The sequence below is a fragment of the Callorhinchus milii genome, unplaced genomic scaffold (genome assembly GCF_018977255.1).
Source record: "Callorhinchus milii isolate IMCB2004 unplaced genomic scaffold, IMCB_Cmil_1.0 Scaffold2, whole genome shotgun sequence".
Lineage (NCBI taxonomy): Eukaryota > Metazoa > Chordata > Chondrichthyes > Chimaeriformes > Callorhinchidae > Callorhinchus > Callorhinchus milii.
The window spans coordinates 56,665,299-56,677,869 of NW_024704743.1; positions in this window are offsets into that span (position 1 = coordinate 56,665,299).

Genomic DNA, 12,571 nt, shown 5'->3' on the forward strand with positions numbered 1-12,571 from the left:
ATCACCTTATCAAGGATAATAAGCTAATATCTAATATAACAAAATGCCTGAAGATCCACCTGATCTTGGCCTATAAGATCATTTAATTAAAAATTTTCACCCACAAAAAATATACAGTCAATTCACTTTACAGTATATTTTTGTGAAGCACTTTGAGTCATCTCAAAGACGTGATTAGGCGCTATATCAAATGCAAGGATTATTATTATTATTAATATCGATCAGAATTGCAGAAAAGAAAAATTGTCAAAATCAACCTTCATTTGGAAGCTGGTTCTTTTTTAAAAATTACAGAAAATAAGCTTTCAAACCAATATTGAGTTTAAGAATTTTCCATCATTCCATGATATCTTACATTTTAAAATAAGATTTTAAAATAAAATTTAAAAATAGGGCAAGACGAGTTGGAATTTTTCTGTGTAAGAATGTGGGCGAAAAATAATTTTGCCCTCTTCGCTCCACCATCCGGGCTTTCAACCTCTACGACCCAAGATTCTGCAACTCTCTGCCTCATCCCTTCTGCCTTGTCCCCTCCTCGCCCGACTTCAGATTGCACCTGAAGAGCATCCTCTTTGATCATGCCTATGGTTACGTCACCTCTCTCTCTCTGACTTGGTGTCAAATTCTGCCACTGTTAAGTGCTCTGAGATGCTACCCTGCATGAAGCAAACTAATACATCTCATGTTGATCTATCTAATGTTGATCTATCTCAAGATTCTCTGTGTGATCTAATGATTAAAACATGCATGCACAGTGATGCCTACAGTTTACTGTCCATACGAGGCACAAAACGTTCACTTAGACTGTAATTCTAACTGTTTCTGAAATCTCAACTGTGTTGGCACCTTTGTAATAACCCTGACCTCTCCCACCCCCCTTCAGATCTTAATAGGGCAGAACAAGTGAAATTGGGGAACTAGTAGTATAAGACTAATCCTGTCAATATGGTAATGTCATTTTCCCCCTCCCCACCTCCTCCCACACCCCCCCACCCCACACACACAAACACAATTTACATTTATTCTTCGTCTCTCATACTGGATGAGTTCTTCTTCGTTTACTCATTCTGCCTGTTTCTCCTTTACCCGCAGCAACAAAACAGTCACTACAATTCACAAATATAAATCTTTTGTGTGAAACGCTTTAAGGTGTTTGGAAGTTATATTATGATTGTTGATGATAATCCTTGCATTCGATATAATGCCTTATCACATTATCAAAATGTCTTAAAGTACTGCACAGGACATACTGTTAAGTGGTGTGACTCAGTATTTTGTGAGCAATTATTAATGAAACACAATATAAAATGCAACTGAGGTACTATTTATTATTTGTGTGCATGGCAAATGCATATTCCTTTGAACGATGCAGGATGTAAACCTGAAACATCGTGACTTGGAGGGTGTGGCACTTACAGATGCTGGAGGGTCCACGTTACAGAGAACTGGTAATCACTTGTCTAGGGACATGCTTGACAGATAATAATTTGTGTTGGAAAGTTATGTGAAGGGCAATATTTAAGCATCTGCAGTAACATCACAAGAAGGATAAACACAGGGGGCGGGAAGTACATTCTTAGGTCTCAAACTAGTCTACTTTACTATCAGTGAACTAACATAATCAATTCAAATAGTGACGATTCACACGAGATCTATTCAATTTCTTTTCAGCTTCCTATTTTTGCATTTCATTATCCTCATTTATATAAAACGGTAATCCATTTGCACGTGAGAAAAATCATAAAAGGCAACATTAGTGGAATAGTTTTTACATAAAGGATTATTAGGATATGAAGTGTGTTCATCCTCAATTAGCCAATTAAACCAATTCAGCTATGACATTTATAAGAGAATTAGATGAAACTTAAAGGATGAAATTTCAAAAGAATATGGGTAAAGAGCAGGGAATGGGTAAAGTGAAGAGTAATAATAATAATTCATACATTTGACATAGCACCTTTCACATTGGAAGAATATTTCAAAGCAAGTCACAGGATAACATTTAAAGTACAATGACTGTTAATTTTGTAGGGAAACGCAACAGCTAATTTGTGGGCAACAATGCCCCACAACCAGCCATGGCCTATGACCAATTTTATTTGGGGGGGGTTGTTGGTCAGACATTGGGAGAATCACCTTTCTCTTTTTGAATATTGCAGGGGATACTTAGCGTCCACCTGAACAAGCAGACGGGACCTTTAATGTCTCATCTGAAGGATGGCACCCTCAACAATGGTGCATACCCACTAGCCCTGCAAGTGTCAGATTGCTATATATGTTCAAAGTCGTAATGTGGGGCTTGAACCCATTGACTCAGAGAAGAGAATGTTACCAAATGAACCAGGCTAACAGAATAAGGATAAAAAGATGAGTCTGGAGAGTTTTGTGGACAGAGTTAAAGAAATGTATTAAAGCAGATACAACAACAACAACAACAACAAGATTACATTTGTATAGCGCCTTTCAAGTTGGGAGGACGTTGGGCACTGGACAGTGTACAGCATTTCAGATCCGAGCTGGGGTCAGCGGGTGAGAAGGGAAAGGAGGGGAAGGGGGGTGGCTGATGGCATGGTCGAAGAGGAGGGTCTTGAGGCGGGACTTGAAGGAGAGTAAGGAGGGGGTGAGGCGGAGTGATTGGGGAATGGAATTCCAGAGGTTGGGGGCAGAGTGGCTGAAGGCTCTCCCGCCGATGGTGGGGTGGGTGGGTCGGGGGGAGACAGAGCAGGCCGGAGCCGGCTGAGTGGAGGGAGCAGGCGGGATGGTAGGAGGTTAGGAGGTCACAGAGGTAGTGTGGGGCGAGGCCGTGGAGGGCTTTGTAGGTGAGGACCAGGATCTTGAACTGGATCCTCTGAAGGATAGGGAGCCAAAGGAGTTGGGCGAGAGTGGGGTAGATGGGGTCACGGAGTTTGGTGCGGGAGAGGACACGGGCTGCAGAGTTCTGGATTATCTGCAGCCTGTGGAGGGAGGAGTTGGGAAGGCCGACAAGCAGCGCATTTGCATAGTCGAGCCTGTAGGTGATGAAGGCATGAACAAGAGTTTCAGTGGCCGGAGGGGTAAGGTATTGGCGGAGTTGGGTGATGTTACGGAGGTGAGGGAAGGCTTGGAAGTGGGGAAGAAAAGACAGTTGACGATCGAACACAACACCTGGGTTCCTGACTGGCTGGTGAGTTGGTGAGTTGAAGTGTGCAACCATGGAGGTTGATGCTGCCAAAGCCTGAGGTGCTGAGGCGCCGGCGCGAGCCAATCAGGAGGGCCTCAGTCTTGTTCACATTCAACTGAAGAAAATTTGCCCTCATCCAGGACTTGATGTCTGACAGGAAGTCTGTCAGGACAGCAGTGGTCCTGGAGTTGAGGGTGGAGGCAGAAAGATAGAGTCGGGTGTCATCCACATATATATGGAAGTTGACCCCATGTCTGCGGATGATGTCACCAAGAGGGAGGATATAGATAGCTTCATTGGGGGATTCAAATGACTTTATGACTTACAGTCTCTCCCACTCACTCATAGTAAATATTCCTGTATTTGGAGTTCTGTAGCTCAGTGGTTAGAGCACTCGCTTTGCAAGTGAGAGACCTGAGTTCAATTCCAGGCAGGGCGAAACCTTGGGCAAGTTTCCTTACTCCACACAGAGCCTAATAATAATCCCTCCAAAACAAAACAATAATAGATTGGTCATTTTCAATCTACAACTGTTTGTGGGACATTGCTGTGCGCAATTGGCTGCCGTGTTCACCCACAAATATACAGTCAATTCATTTTACAGTGTGTTCTGTGAAGCGCTTTGGGACGTCCTCCCGATGTGAAAAGTGCTGTATCAAATGCAAGGATTATTATTATTATTATTCCTATTTTTCCCTCTGTCTACTTTGTAAATCGGCCTTCAATATGAATGGGCTCTAAATAATCACCCCATTCAAATCCTCCTTCTACCTCCCTCACACTCTCTGTCTTTCACACTCACTCATCCTCACACTCTCCAACAGCCACATTCTGTCTCTGTCACTTTCACTCATCCATCTCCCTTTCATATTTTTCTGATTATATAATGACAATTACCCCAGGACTTCAAAAAAAATTAATTAGGCCTATGTTTGAATCATTTCCCACACGAACATTATTTTGCAAGAAAAATGACTTGCATATGGATAGAGGAAGTGAAAGAAGGAAAACTAGTAGTCTACAGGGGATGAAAGAAAGAAGGTGTGTCCTGGTGTCCCATTAATAGCCTATTAACAGCTTGTCGTGATTTAAAACTGGGACATTGCAGAATGCATGAAATAGGACAGACAGGATATGTGCATTCTCTATGGAGGATGGAGCCAAGCATTACTGAGCAGTCCCAGAGTCCACTGTGGACGTGTTGCTGCTGTCTGTGTTCTTTACATCCACGACTCTTGACCAGAGTAAATGTGTCTTTGTTATTTAGAAATACTTCAACCAATCTACTCTCTGGAACTCCATCCCATAGTCACCAGATCACAAGATCATAAGATTGGATGAAGGAAACCCTTCAGCCCATCTGATCTCATGGCTCTGGAACATCCATCCCCACATTACAGCATCAAGCTGTTTTTTTTAAGCAAGTCCAGTGTCCCAGTCTCAGCCACCCTTCCTGTCTTCCTGTCTTAATTCCTCTCACCTCAACCTTCATGGTTCTGTCCTTGAATGGTTCAGATCGTACCTCTCACACCATCTCCACTTCATCTCCACAAACGGTTTCTCCTCTAGCCTCCGCACGATCTCGTGCGGCATTCCTCGCTGCTCTGTCCTTGGTCCCCTCCTCTTCAATATCTATATGCTCCCTTTTGGTGACATCATCTGCAGACAACTTCCACAACTCCCAACTCTACCCCTCTGCCTCCACCCTTGACTCCAGGACCCCTGCTGTCCTGAGAGAATGTCTGGATGAGAGCTAACTTTCTTCAGTTGAATGTCAACAAGACTGAGGCTCTCCTCATTGTCTCCCGTCAGTGCCTCCACACCGTGTCCTCTCCTGCACCAGGCTCCATAACCTTATCACTCACAACCTCATCTGACTCCATCACACAGAGGATACAGTTCAGGATCCTGGTCCTCACCTTCAAAGCCCTCCATGACCTCGCTCCTAACCTAACCTCCTAACCATCTACCAACCTGCCCGCTCGCTCCACTTAGTGGGATCCAGCCTTCTTCATGTCCCCCACCTTGCCCACCCCACCACTGGTGAGTGAGCCTTCAACCACTCTGCCCCTACCCTCTGGAACCGATGGCTCTTTCAAGACCCATCTCAAGACCCTCCGCTTCATCCGTGCTTTTGATCAGACCTCCCTCCCTCTCTGCCCTCCACCCTCCCCAATTCCGACTCCCAGCTCAGGCTGAAAAACTGACTGTCCAGTGCCTTGGTACGTCCTCCTGATGTGAAAGGCGCTATACAAATGTAATTTTGTTATTGTTGTAATTTCCCTCTGGGTAAAGAAAACTATTGTGGTATTTGTCCTGAAATTACCTTTGAAACTATAAATCTATGTTCTCTTGTTCCACTGTCTTGGTTTATCCTAAATTATTATTATTATGGGTTTACTTTTTCAATCCTGTTTTAAATGTTATACACCTTTATGGGGTCCTCTCTGAGTCATCTTCTCTCAACAGAAATTTCTCAGGGCAGCCCAATGGGTCATACACAAATGTTCAAGGGTGTCCTTTCCCAGTCTGAGTGCGTCTCCAGCATTTATAGTGCAATGGTACAGCAGCCCGCATCAATAGCCAGCACGTCACACAGTATAAACTGAACATTCTTAGAAGTTTTAGTTGATCTCCATCAGTGCATAAGTAAGGAAAGCTATTGGAAACAATCCTTGCTTTAAGTAGCCCCAGGTATTTACCTTGTATATTGGTCAACTGTATAATTAAGCCCAAATAACTAGATCAGCAGATTTGAAGAAAGACAAGTACATGAGCACAACACTACCCAACTATGCTACATTCTAATGGGTTTGCACACAAAACGATTATCCAATAGCAATTCAGAAAAGTAAAAGCAAATATGCTGTGAGTCTCATTTGTTGTTGGCACCATGCCACTCCAATCTGTGAATTGACATACTTGCTGTGATGTATGGGCTCCATGCTGACCCAGAAAATAACAAATGTGAAATAAATATAATTTTGTTCAGATTGCAGTAATTTTTTTTTGACTGTACAAATGATAAACCAAACGGAGACACATCTTGGCTGATATTGCATGTTCAGTTGAAAATTGCCATGTGTGCAGACCATTTAAACTCTGATATTTGTGTAATACAGTGTTCATACCCATGAAATAAAGCAGCTGACAGGTCATTTCATTGGGGCATTTTTCACTATGTACGTATGTGCTGTCTTATTTCAACTTCACAATGTCAAGGGGAATCTATAATACGCTAACACAGAACGTAACCACATTGTTACCATGTAGATAGATTGGTAACTGATGTTGGGGGTAAGTTGTGGGGGGTGGGGGGTTAAAATACATTACAATTATATGTAAAGAAGAATGAAGATAATACAAATTGGTTTTGTATAATAGCAATTTAGTACATAAATATCATAGGCACATTTAGTTGTACATGAATACAACTAAAGCATATAACTTATGATAATAATATTAATCCTTACATTTGATATAGCGCCTTATCATGTCTTCAAGACATCTCAAAGAGTTTTACAGAATATACTGTAAAGTTAATTGACTGCATATTTTGTGGGAGAAATGCGGCAGCCAATTGCACACAGCAATGTCCCACAAACAGTCGTGGATTGAAGTGACCAATTTATTATTATTATTTTACTTATATATCATTTTTACATAGGAAAAGCATCTGAAAGTGCTTCAATAGAGTGGGAGCACAAACTTGGTGGAAAGTAGTGGGCAGTAGGATGAAGGTGACTGAAGGCGCAATCAAGAAGATAGGTTTTTAGATGAGTTATGAAAGCAGAGAAAAAGAGTGCACGTCAAAGTGATTTATGGAGAAAGTTCCCAGAGAGTGGGGCAAAGTGAATGAAGGCATATCCACCAATGGGGAAGAGGAGGAGGAAGTGTCAGGTGCTGATGATCATTTAGCTATAACTTGTTGAAGACATGCTGTGGCTTGTCTACATAATTACGTTCAATAGGAAAGGGTTATCTTCATAATGAACCTTCCACATGTGCTTATGATTTGATTCTTACACCTCGATCCACTCAGCTGTCCTTCTTTACCTCAGTATAATGAATGCATGAGCATTCAGAGGACATTTTTAAGCTGGATGTCACTGCCATTCTTCCCCAAGAAGAGTAGTAGGAGGAGAAAAAGGAGAGCGATTATGAAAATGAGGAGAGAGTGAATGGAAATCTGGTCTGCTATAAACTGGACACGGACACAGCACATGAATTTCTGTAGCAGATTCTAAGATGGTTTATAAAACTCCAAATTGTATTGGAGTGGTAGTAGTGTCTCGCAGTACTGAAAGCATGTGAGGATTGTGGCAGTCCGGTTGCATTCACTATTTTCAAAGGCAGGGCGAAACCTTGGGCAAGTTTCCTTACTCCACACGCCTAATAATAATCCCTCCAAAAAGACAAAAAAAAACAATAATAAATTGGTCATTTTCAATCTACGACTGTTTGTGGGACATTGCTGTGCGCAATTGGCTGCCGCGTTCGCCCACAAATATACAGTCAATTCACTTTACAGTGTGTTCTGTGAAGCGCTTTGGGACGTCCTCCCGACGTGAAAAGCGCTATATCAAATGCAAGGATTATTATTGTCCAAAAACAGAGAGCTACAAAATTAAAGTGAGGAAAAGGCAAAGTGTGATACAGTGACTGGAGAGAGAAAAGCTCTCCTCTCACCAGGCAATATCTTATGGGTGAAAGCAGAATACAGTAAAGGACATAATTTATTTTCTACTTGAATTCCAGGCTTCAGTCCAGAGTTTTCCTGCTCCAAATCCAGCAGCCACTGTCTTAAGTCTGGTTTCCTGGACAAGGGCCATGGGGTAATGAGTGACTCAAATCCTGGCCTTTGTGCAGTGCCTGTACTGAGCATTGTGTGGTGTCTGCCAACGGCTTAGGATATATTGTGTAAAATATATTTACCAGATTTAAATTCCATTGCTTGATAACATGCAGAACGGAGGCTGGTGACATCAGCCTAATTGTGTGAATTGTCAAGGTTGTTTCTGGCAAAGGGCATGTTACTAATCTGTAGCTTGGCAAGTGATCTAGATTCTATTGAGGTATAAAGAAGTGGGTTATTACTCAGTGTAGTCACGCCACATATTTTGTTTCAGATTAGTATGATACAAGGAAGCAGTGTCTCAATAAACTTTTTTTTTACATAATTCTGTTCAGTAATAGAGTTCAATGAATGGCTGAAGCAGCTACTTAGTCCCAAGGGGATGAAATGTTTTCCGGTCAATAAATTTGGGAGCGTTCACTTAAAATGGGGTTTTGTCATTCATCAATAACTTTAACCCCCACCCGCGCCCCTCTTTACCATCTGGTTAACTTTTTCCACTCTTGTGGAAAGCCATCCATATCAATGACTGCATAAATATAACATGTCTAAGATCACCCTCGAAAACCTGTAATCTGGAGATTTATAGTGAAAAACAAACTCACACAACGGGACCTAGCAGCAAAAATCAAGTGAAATAATATTTTAAAATCCCAAGTGCTGTCCCTTTCTAAACCAGTATCCTTGAATCCTAATTTATCTATCAGACTATTTCTCAGTGGAAATAGAGTGGTTGAAATATATAGTCACATAGAGGTCTGCACTTTATTTTATTTGTGGATAATGACAGCTGCAGTACATTATTGACAATACAGCCTTCAGGTTTCAATTCTGCAGCACATTTTCACTATTTTCCCCAATTTCTTAATAGATCTGGGCTGTCCTATGACATGAACAGGTTTGAGAGACACAGGTTTGAACTGTAGTGATCGCGTCTGCTTTCATGGGCTCTGTAACTAGAACAAACACTTTATCTTCAGTTGGTTTTAAAAACAAATCTTGTGTTCATTACAACCAGAAATTAACTACCATTTAGACGGATGCAGCAGAACAATAGGTTAACAGCAACATAATGAGCCTTTCACATAGGCTTTAGTGTCTTGGAGTGCTTTGCATGATTTACTGTAAATTGCAATACTTTTGAGTGTCTCTTTAGGGTGCCAGTCATGTAGCTCTCAATTATCAACAGTCAAGTTGACAGTCATTTTCTGATTTTACACCAAGAAAAAGTGAAAAGATTGGGTTCGATTTAATCCTCAAAATGAACAAATCCTTTAATTTGTAATTTATTCACTGGAACACTTCACAATATGTTTCCAGTTGGTTTCTATTCCTTTTCTACAGTGATTAGGTGTCACCCAGTAGCACTCTTGGGTCAGAAGGTTGTGGGTTCAAGCCTTGTGTGGGAACTTTGAGCTCACAATCTAACTTGACACTTCAGCACGGTGCTGGGGATTGCTAAATTTTTGGAGGTGCTGTCCTTTGCAAGTGATGTTAAACTGACATTCTGTCTGCCTGTGTATTTGGATGTTAAGGATCCCATGGCACTAGTCAAAAAGAGGGCAATAATTTTCCAGATACATTTGCACTATACTTTGTGAAGCATTTTTAATGTGAAAAAGTGCTACTTCAAGTGCAATGATGAATTTCATTATTATCAGACAATCAAACAATTTACCTCCATTGTAAAGGAATTATTCGTGGAAATTACTGGAAATTACTCTGTTCTGTGGATTCAGAATGTGACGTGAAAATGTAACAAAAACAAAAAATAAGGTAGTTTGTGTCCTGTCCATAATGATAAGTTAGTGATGGTACATTCCTTCCCCTCAACTGTGCACAATGGATTCTTCTCCAAACCTTTCAGAAACGAAACAGCAGCATCTTTGACTTTGATATGGTGAGGACATTTATTTTTGAATCATAATTTCAGTGACTAATTTTTAATCTGAATTCTTCTACATTTGAAAGCAACAATCAGGTGAATTGGACTGAATCAAGATGTTTCTGATTCTGTTTCTACCTTGTGTGACTGTGGAAGTTGAGCACAGAGGCAAATCAACATAAGTGCAACGGGAGGAAGGACTCTCAATAGAACTGTTTCTGCACTAGCATCTCATCAATGCAGAGCTGATATGACATGAGGTCTAACGTGCAGCGATTGCTGACAGGATTCCTTCATAAAAATAGGAAATACGTCACTCAACTCTGCTTCAACCCCGTCTACTTCTAGAGCAGAGTTCTTGTGTGTCGGTGTGGCATGTGTGACATTCCTTCAGTTACCAGAAGGAGTCTCCACTTGGACACACCAAATAATTAAGGTTTATAAAGTCCTCAGCCACTACAGTACAACATCCTTCAGAGTTATAAAGTTAGTAAAGAGCTGGTTCCCACAACAACTTTGTAACAATGTTAAAAATGATCTGCTGTTTGGTCACCACTTTGCTTACACTCAAACCTTAGTGTGAGCAATGTGGAGCCAATAGTGTGCCTCTGGGATGCTTTGATCCAATGCCTACAGTACTAATGAACCATTAAACTCAGTCCAGTTCAGACCAGTTTCATTTTACAGATCCCTGATTACTGCAATTCCCAAAACCACAGACAAAGATCCACTGAGACAGGTCTTCAAGGGCACAAACTTTACAGTAAAACTCGCCTAAGTTGTACATCCACCCGAATCCCATTCAATTTCCTATTAAATCCACTTAAATTTATCTGCACTAGTCGTATTAACTGCTGCGTATCTCGTAACACCGCTACTACACTTTGCCAATATCGCATTCATCAGCTGCCAGGTCAAAACTTCAATTCCCACCTGCCTCAAATGAAACACCGCCCCCCAATGCTCTCCCGCCCTCCCTCCTTGTGGCGTAGTATCAACATAATCTTGCACAGCAGCAGCAAGTGGGGTGGGAGGGGGGAGTTGCTGAAGGGGCAAGGATTGCCTGATCTAGTGGAGAAAGAGAAGAGGACCCATCAACATTTATTATGAATGGGAACTTCGCCCATTCATGTTATGACTGGAGCACAGCCTCAAGGCTCCAAGAGCAATGCTTGCTCAATTGCCAGCTTTCAGGTTTCCTCCAACTGACAGCTGTATAAAGTACAAAGCTACACATATCTCCCTTTATAACTGAGACAATTAAGTGGACTCCTAACATCCCCCTTCAAGTCTTAAATAATTAAAATTTGTATCATCTCCCACTGCAAGAAACATAACATAAAATCAGGAAAGGCAACAGGAACATTCAAATTTTTATTTTTATTTATTTTTATTTGATTTACAAATAATAGACATTTACAGATAATGAAACAAGTTGAAAACTACATGAAAATGATTGTTCTGGAAAATGATGGGACTGAAAATATCCATTTGTAAACCTTGTCTTAATGTCACCAGCCAGTTCAGTACTTGTGAAATTGTTATGTGGTAGTCATATAAAACCATATAAAATGACTTATGCAGCTGACCTGCTAACGCCATATTGACCTATCCGCTCCCTCTGCTCAGCAGCCTGCTCAGTCTGCTCCACGTCTCCCACCCGGCCTTCTGCCTCTCTGCCCCCACCCTTTGGAACTCCATCCCACAGTCCTTTTACCTCACTCCCTACCTCACTCCCTACCTTGCCTCCTTCAAGACACGTCTCAAGATCCTCCTCTTTGACTGTGCCTTTGGTCACTCTTCTACCCCATACCCTCCCTGCCCTCCACTCCTCCTGATCCCAACCCCCTGCTCGAGTTCAAATCTCTGATTGTCCAGTGCCTTATGACGTCCTCCTGACGTGAAAGGTGTTGTACAAATATAATTTGTTGTTGTTTGCATAAGTCATATTAAATGTTATGGTCACAACTGATACAAGTTATGTGGATTTTACTGAACCAACCTAAAAGAACATCTTCTATCATATAGCAGCACATTATAATACCAGGAAGTGCACTTGGTTCATTGGACTCTAGGGCACAAGATACTCTATTTGAATCCTAATGGATTCAATCAGCCCTGACCCTTTTGTAGTCAATATAGTGACTAAAACTGTCCTTTGGGGCAGAGGGGTTGTTGTGTTGGCTAAGCAGATTGTCTCTGGGGTTATATTATTTAGAGTTCACCAGTCTGTCTTACTTGTCAATAGACTTGGTACAATTGCAACCCTAGAAGCCAAAGCCCCAATGAATAGGCTAGTTCTGGCTAACCAAGTACTTTGTGCTTTAAATTGCATGGTTATCTTTACCTTTGTAAATAATGGAGCAAATTATAATGGCACTTTCATGATAAGAATAAACAAAATGCATGACAGAGCAGTTTTTACTGAGAAATATGATTGATTCAAGTATTTGACTTTTGTTTCTAGTACTCCAGAGTTATGTATTGGCTCTGTGCCACTTGACAGTTTATCTTTTGTAACTCTCTACTGATCAACACATCTCCGAGTGGTCTGTTACCCTGTAAATATCTTTAGCAGTTTTTCAGTCCTATGATATGACTTATTATGCTTTCTCTTGTTTTGCGATCAGCAATGTTTCATTGTGGATATTTTACGCAAGTATAAAAAGTG